The sequence below is a fragment of the Nannospalax galili genome, unplaced genomic scaffold (genome assembly GCF_000622305.1).
Source record: "Nannospalax galili isolate Female #2095 unplaced genomic scaffold, S.galili_v1.0 scaffold644, whole genome shotgun sequence".
Classification (NCBI taxonomy): domain Eukaryota; kingdom Metazoa; phylum Chordata; class Mammalia; order Rodentia; family Spalacidae; genus Nannospalax; species Nannospalax galili.
The window spans coordinates 311,711-317,789 of record NW_008351473.1 but is presented as its reverse complement, the minus strand read 5'-3'; the positions used below and the strand labels follow the sequence as shown (position 1 = coordinate 317,789).

The following is a 6,079-nucleotide window of genomic DNA, read 5'->3' as shown; positions in this document are numbered from 1 at the left end:
CGCCAATGGCAACACTGTAGCATTTGGAGGAGGAAGGCAGGACCAGGGCCATCCCTCCCAGCTTCCCTCTGGTCCCTCTGTCCCTTCTCCTTGAGCCAGCCAGTTTTCTAGCTATCTGTGGGTCAGCTATTGTGGGAAAAAGTGACCAGCTACAAAAGTGACCTATTTGGGGCATGATCACACCCTACCCTGGCTGTCAATGCTCCAGTCTCTCCCTGGGGGTCAGGAGAGGTGGCCCTGCTGAGTGAGGCCTTGGGTCACATCTAGGAGGAGTTTTTGGGAAAAACCTGGAAACTGCACACTTAAACAGCAATTACTTTGTGGTTTCATTTTTTAATTTATATATTTTAAATTTATTTATTTGTTTTGATTTTATGTATATGAATGTTTTGCCTTCATGTATGTAGGTGCAATGCCTGCAGAGGCCAGAAAAGGGTGTCAGATCCCCAGGAACTGGCATTACAGATGATTGTTAGCCTCCATGTGGATACTGGGAACTGAACCTGGGTCCTTTGCAAGAGCAGCCAGTGCTCTTAACCACTGAGCTATCTCTCCAGCCCCCACCCTCTTTTATAAGATGGTGTCTCATGTTACCCAGGCTACCCTCCAACTTATTATGTAGCCGAGGATGATTTTGAACTTCTGATCCTCTTGCCTCTACTTCCTGAGTGCTGGGATTACAGGTGTGCACCACCACACCTGGTTTTTGCTGGGATGGAACTCAGGGCTTTGTGCATGGTAGGCAAGCAGTCTACATATCCTCAGCTCTGTTTTTATTTTTTTATTTTTTATTTATTTATTTATTTTTGGTCTTTTTGAGGCAGGGTCTCCCTATAACCCCAGCTGTCCTGGAACTCACAATGTAGACCAGGCTGGCCTCGAACTCACAGAGATCCACCTGCCTCTGCCTCCCAAGTGCTGGGATTAAAAGTGTGCACCACCATACCCAGCCTTTAAAAAAATGTTTATTTTTAATCATGTGTGTTTCTGTGAGTATATACACATGAGTACAGGTGCTTACAAAAGACAGAGGTGTTCAATCTCCAGGCGTTACAGTCACAGATAGTTATGAGCTGCTGACATGGGTGCTAGGAAGTGAACTGGGGTTCTCTGGAAGAGCAGATGACCACTGAGTCATCTCTCCAGTTCCTGTGCTGTTTGTTTTTGAGACAGGGTCTCACTATGGAGCTAAGCCTGGCTTTACATTTACAATTCTCTGCTCTCCACTTCCTGAGTGCTGAGATTACAGGCCTACACCTCCACACAATGCTCTGTGTCCCTTTACTTACACACAGGGGTGTGAGCCAAGGTCACTTTGATAATCCACATCGTCTGGGGCAAAGTGGAAAACTGAAAATTCTTTCTCCTGTCCAAGTCCAAGGTCAGCTGCATCTCTCTGCCACCATGTCCAGGATGTGGGCTCAGGCCAGAGATGGCAGGGTGCCCTGCCCTCCCTCCACCTTCCCTGGGCATCAGCCTCTGCCAGGCAGAACTTCACTGTACCTCAGGCGCTGGAGCTCTGGCAGAGACTGCACGTACTTAATTCATCTAATTAGAATTGAGGTTCTGGCCATACCACACTCTGAAGGGCCTGGGGAAGTTTCTTTTCTCCCAAGTCTGATGAATTCCAATTCAGCTCCAATTCAGGAAAAGTTTCTTGTATTCCATACATGCCTGGAAGACCCTCTGTGAGGCATGCATCCTTTCAAAGCTGGGGGAGAGTAAGACAAGAGTGTGCTCTGTCCACACAGCACTTGGAGTCTAAGGAACTTCATATGCTATATAGCAGGGATTCAAAGCAGAGATCAGCTGGAGAGACAACTCAGCAGCTAAGATCACTGGCTGCTCTTGTAGAGAACCCAGGTTCAGTTCCCAACACCCACATGGTAGCTAACAACCATCTGTAACTCTAGTTCCAGGGGATCTGATACTCTCTTCTGGCCTCCTTGGGCACTGCATGAATATGGTACACTTATAAATGCAGGCAAAATATTCATACACATTAAAAAATAAAGATAAACACAAGCCAGATGTGGTGGACCATGCTTGTAGTACCAGAACTCTGTAGGTGGAGGCAAGAGGATCAGGAGTTCAAGGTGTTCCTCAGCTATACAGAAGTTCATGGCTAGCCTGGGCTACATGAGACATTGTCTCCAAAAAACAAAAAGTGGTTGAGGAGATGGCTCAATCCGATAAACTGCTTGCCTTACTAGCTTGAGGACCCGAGTTTGATCCCTAGAAGCCATGGAAAAAAAGCTGGGCTTGGGTGTGTGCACCTGTAATCCTAGCACTAGGAAGGTGGAAATAAGTGGACCCTTGGTGCTTGCTGGCCAGTCAGTAGTGCCTACTGGGAGAGATCCAGGTCAGTGAGAGACCGTGTCTCAGAAAACAAAGTGGGAGACTAGAGAGATGGCTCAGTGGTTAAAGCATACTGGCTGCTTTTGCAGAGGACCTAGGTTTGAATCCCAGGACCTACATAGCAGCTAACAACCATCTGTAACTCCAGTTCCAGGGGATCTGACACCATCTTCTGGTCTCTGAAGACATTGTACTCATGCAGGCAAAACACACAATTAAAATAAATAAACTAATAAATGTTTAAACAAGATGGAAGGCTGGGTGTGGTGATGAACATCTTTGATTGCAGCACTCTGGAGACCCTGTCTCAAAAATAAACAAATAAACAAGCAAAAAACAAAGTCAAAACAAAAAAAAGGTGTTTGGAACCTGAGGAACAACATCCAAGGTTGTCCCCAGGCCTCCACACATACTGCACACACATGAATGGGCACCTGAATAGACATGTGCACCTGTATGCGCGTGTGCACACATGCACATAAACAAAAGAAAAATATTTGCTTTTTGAGAATAGCCCACACTGCCCTTGAACTCATAATCCTTCTCTCTCTCTCTCTCCCTCCCTCCCTCCCCTTTCTCTGACAGGGTCTAATGTATCCCAGGCTGGCCCGAAACTCCCAATTCAGGTAAGGATGACCTTTGAACTCTAGATCCTCCTGCCCCCATCTCCAGAGTGCTGGGATTACAGTCCTGCACCACCACACCCAGTTTCAGCTGGTTCTGGGAATGGAACCCAGGGCTTTGTGCATGTCAGGTAAGCTCTCTACCCACTGAGCTATCTCTCTGGCTCCAACTTTTGGTTTTTCCACTGACCTTTTCTATTTGGACACAGGTGAGGAGTCTGTTTCCTTCTGCAGGTGCCATGTCTTCCTCTGGCTTTCCACAAGCGCCGTGCAAGAGCTGCCGTGAATCTGTCTGTTTACCCAGAGGGAACACAGAATGTAACCCACTCCAGTGGAGAAAGAGGGTCACTCCTGTGGCTAAACCCCTGTAGCTCTGTTCTCAGAGAGCATGGAGCTACCCTCACATCTGTGGGTGGGGAGAGCAGACTATCTTAGAAAAGCAGGCAAGAAAGCCCTGTGGAGGGACTGTCCTGCTTGGCAGACTCTCTGTCACCAGTGATTGCTCTGAGCTGCAAGTGAATCAAGAAGTAATGAAAGCCAGGTGAGGTGACAGCCCCATCATACCAGCATGGGGGAAACTGAGGCAGAAGGATCACAAGTTTGAGGCCAGCCTGGGCTACATAGTGAAATTTTGTGACAAAAAAGTAAAAAGAGGGTTGGAATGGGAGCTCAGTGGTAGAGCACTCACCTGGTATGTAAAAGAGCCTGGGTTCCACCTTCAGCACCACAAAAAAAAAAAAAATCAAATGATTTTGGGATGCATACTGTGCTGGATAGCTTTAGTCTCAACTTGACACACCTGGGTTGAGGGAGCCTCAAATGGGGAATTGCCTCTATTGGACTGGCCTGTGGCCGTGTCTGAGGGGCATCTTCTTGATGAGTGATGTGGGAGGGCCCAGACCACTGTGGGTGGTGCCACCCCTGGGCAGGTGGGCCTGTGTTGCATAAGAAAGCAGGCTGAGCAGGTGCCAGAGGAGCAAGCCAGTAAGCAGGGTTCCTCCATGGCCTGTGCTCCAGCTCCTGCCTCCAGGTTCCTGCCCTGAGTTCCTACCTTGGGCTCCCTGATGAACTGTGACCCAGGAGATGTAAGCTGAATAAACCCTTTCCTCCCCAAGTTGGTAGTGGTCAGAGTGTTTTGTCACACAATGAAGAAACAAACCAGGACACATACTATCTGCTTTTCTTGATGCTGTGATAAAATACTGTAACAAAAACAACTATTTGGGCGCTGAGTTCCAGGTTGCAGTTCACCATGATGAGGAAATCATAGTGGCAGGAACTTGAGGAAGCAGATGGTCGCCTTATGCCCCTAGACGAAGTAGGGAGCGAGGAATGAATGCTCAGCTGAGTTTTCCTTTTCATGCAGTCCAGGACCTAAGCCCAGGGAATAGTGCACACCTTCCTTTAGGGTGAGTCTTCCCACCTCAATTAACCAAATTGATATAATCCCTCCCAGGGGGCCTAGAAAGATGGCTCAGGTTACAAATTGATCTTGCAGAGGATCTGAGTTCATTTCTCAGCACCTATGTCAGGTGACTCACAACCATCTATAACTCCAGCTCCCAGGGATCCAACACCTTCTGGCTTTCAGGTGTAACTGCATTCAGGTGCACATACCCACACACAGATACACACATAGATTAATTCAAAATAAAAATAACTTACTTTCAAAATAGTCCCTCAAGATGGGTGTGGTGGTGAACACCTTTAATATCAGCACTTGGGAGGCAGAGGCAGGGAGGTGGATCTCTGAGATGGAGTTGGAGGCCAGCCAGGGCTACACAGTAATACACTCAATGGGTGCCTGGAGATGTCTATGTGACCTAGATTCAGTCAAGTTGGCAATCAGTATTAGTCACCACAAGAGGGGTCTATCTCTGTAGCTATCATGTATGGTTTTATTTTTTCAGTCTTTCATATGATTTTATTTTCTCTCCTCAACCATAATTATATGATATCCGAATTTTGTCTTAGCTGGTGGATCTGTATACACAGGCTTATCCATCCCATTTACAGGCAAAGCAAATGGTGCTTCCTGAAATGGTCCACCACGGACCCTCCGGTCATCCAACCTGAGTCGCCCCTTGCCTGGCTGTATCTTTACTATATTGTGTGGCCACTTCACTGAATCACATTCTGGATTTTAGCTTTTCCATGGCTTCCATGATTTTTCCATGTTTTTCAACAGAATGTGTCTAACCTTTACTGCATTGCCACCACTTTTGGGACCCTGAGCCTTCCTGTCAGCACTGTCACTCCCAGAGGCTGCACTTCCTTTCCCCTCTTTTCCCTTTTCCAGAACCATCACTTTTTCCCTTGGGAGGCATTTTCTATGCTGGGTAGAACTCCCAACTGTCTTTTTTTTTTTTTTTTTTTTAAGGCAAAATCTCACTGTGTATCCCTGGCTGGCCTAGAACTCACTATGTAGACCAGGCTGGCCTGGAACTCACAGAGATCCACTTGTCTCTACCTGGTGAGTGCTGAAAGTAAAGGTGTGTACCACTCTGACCAGCTTATTCCTTTGGATTTTTATTTATTATTATTGTTATTGTTGCTGTGTGGGGGTGGGTGGGGTGGGAGTGGGTGTGTATGGGTGTGGGTGTTACGCACACATATCGAGGTCAGAGGACAACTTTGTGAGTTCTCTCCTTTCACTTTCATGTGGGTTCCAGGGTGGAAATCCTCAGGTGTGCTTCACTGGGTAGTAAGTGTCTTTGCCCGCCGAGCCATCGTGCTGGCTGGATATATTAAAAATACCAAGGCTGACTGTATTCCAGATACTATTCTGAGTGTGTGAACATGTCTTCAACAACTCCTGTCTTGCGGAATTAGTGTCATTATGTTGCTATTTGCCTCCAGTATCAGAGAGGATGGGCCACAGGCTTGGTTCCTGCCTTCTGCAGGGACTCCTGAAAACTTGTTAGAAATCTCATTTCTCAGGCTGGATGCCTTCTGTAGGTCTGGATGCTCCAGGGTGGACCCCGCAGGCTACACTGGAACGTCTTGACTCTCTCACTCTCTATCCTTCCCTTCTCTCTTCTTCCTCCCTCCCCCTCTTCTTTCCTCTTTCTTCCCTCCCTCCCTCCCACCCTCCCTCC

General features: G+C 47.4%; 1 pseudogene; it reads right to left on the bottom strand.

Annotated features, from left to right (window-relative positions):
• Positions 1-4,905: 4,905 nt before the first annotated feature.
• LOC115066831 lies at positions 4,906-5,308 on the bottom strand (annotated as a pseudogene).
• Between the last annotated feature and the right edge of the window lie 771 nt (positions 5,309-6,079).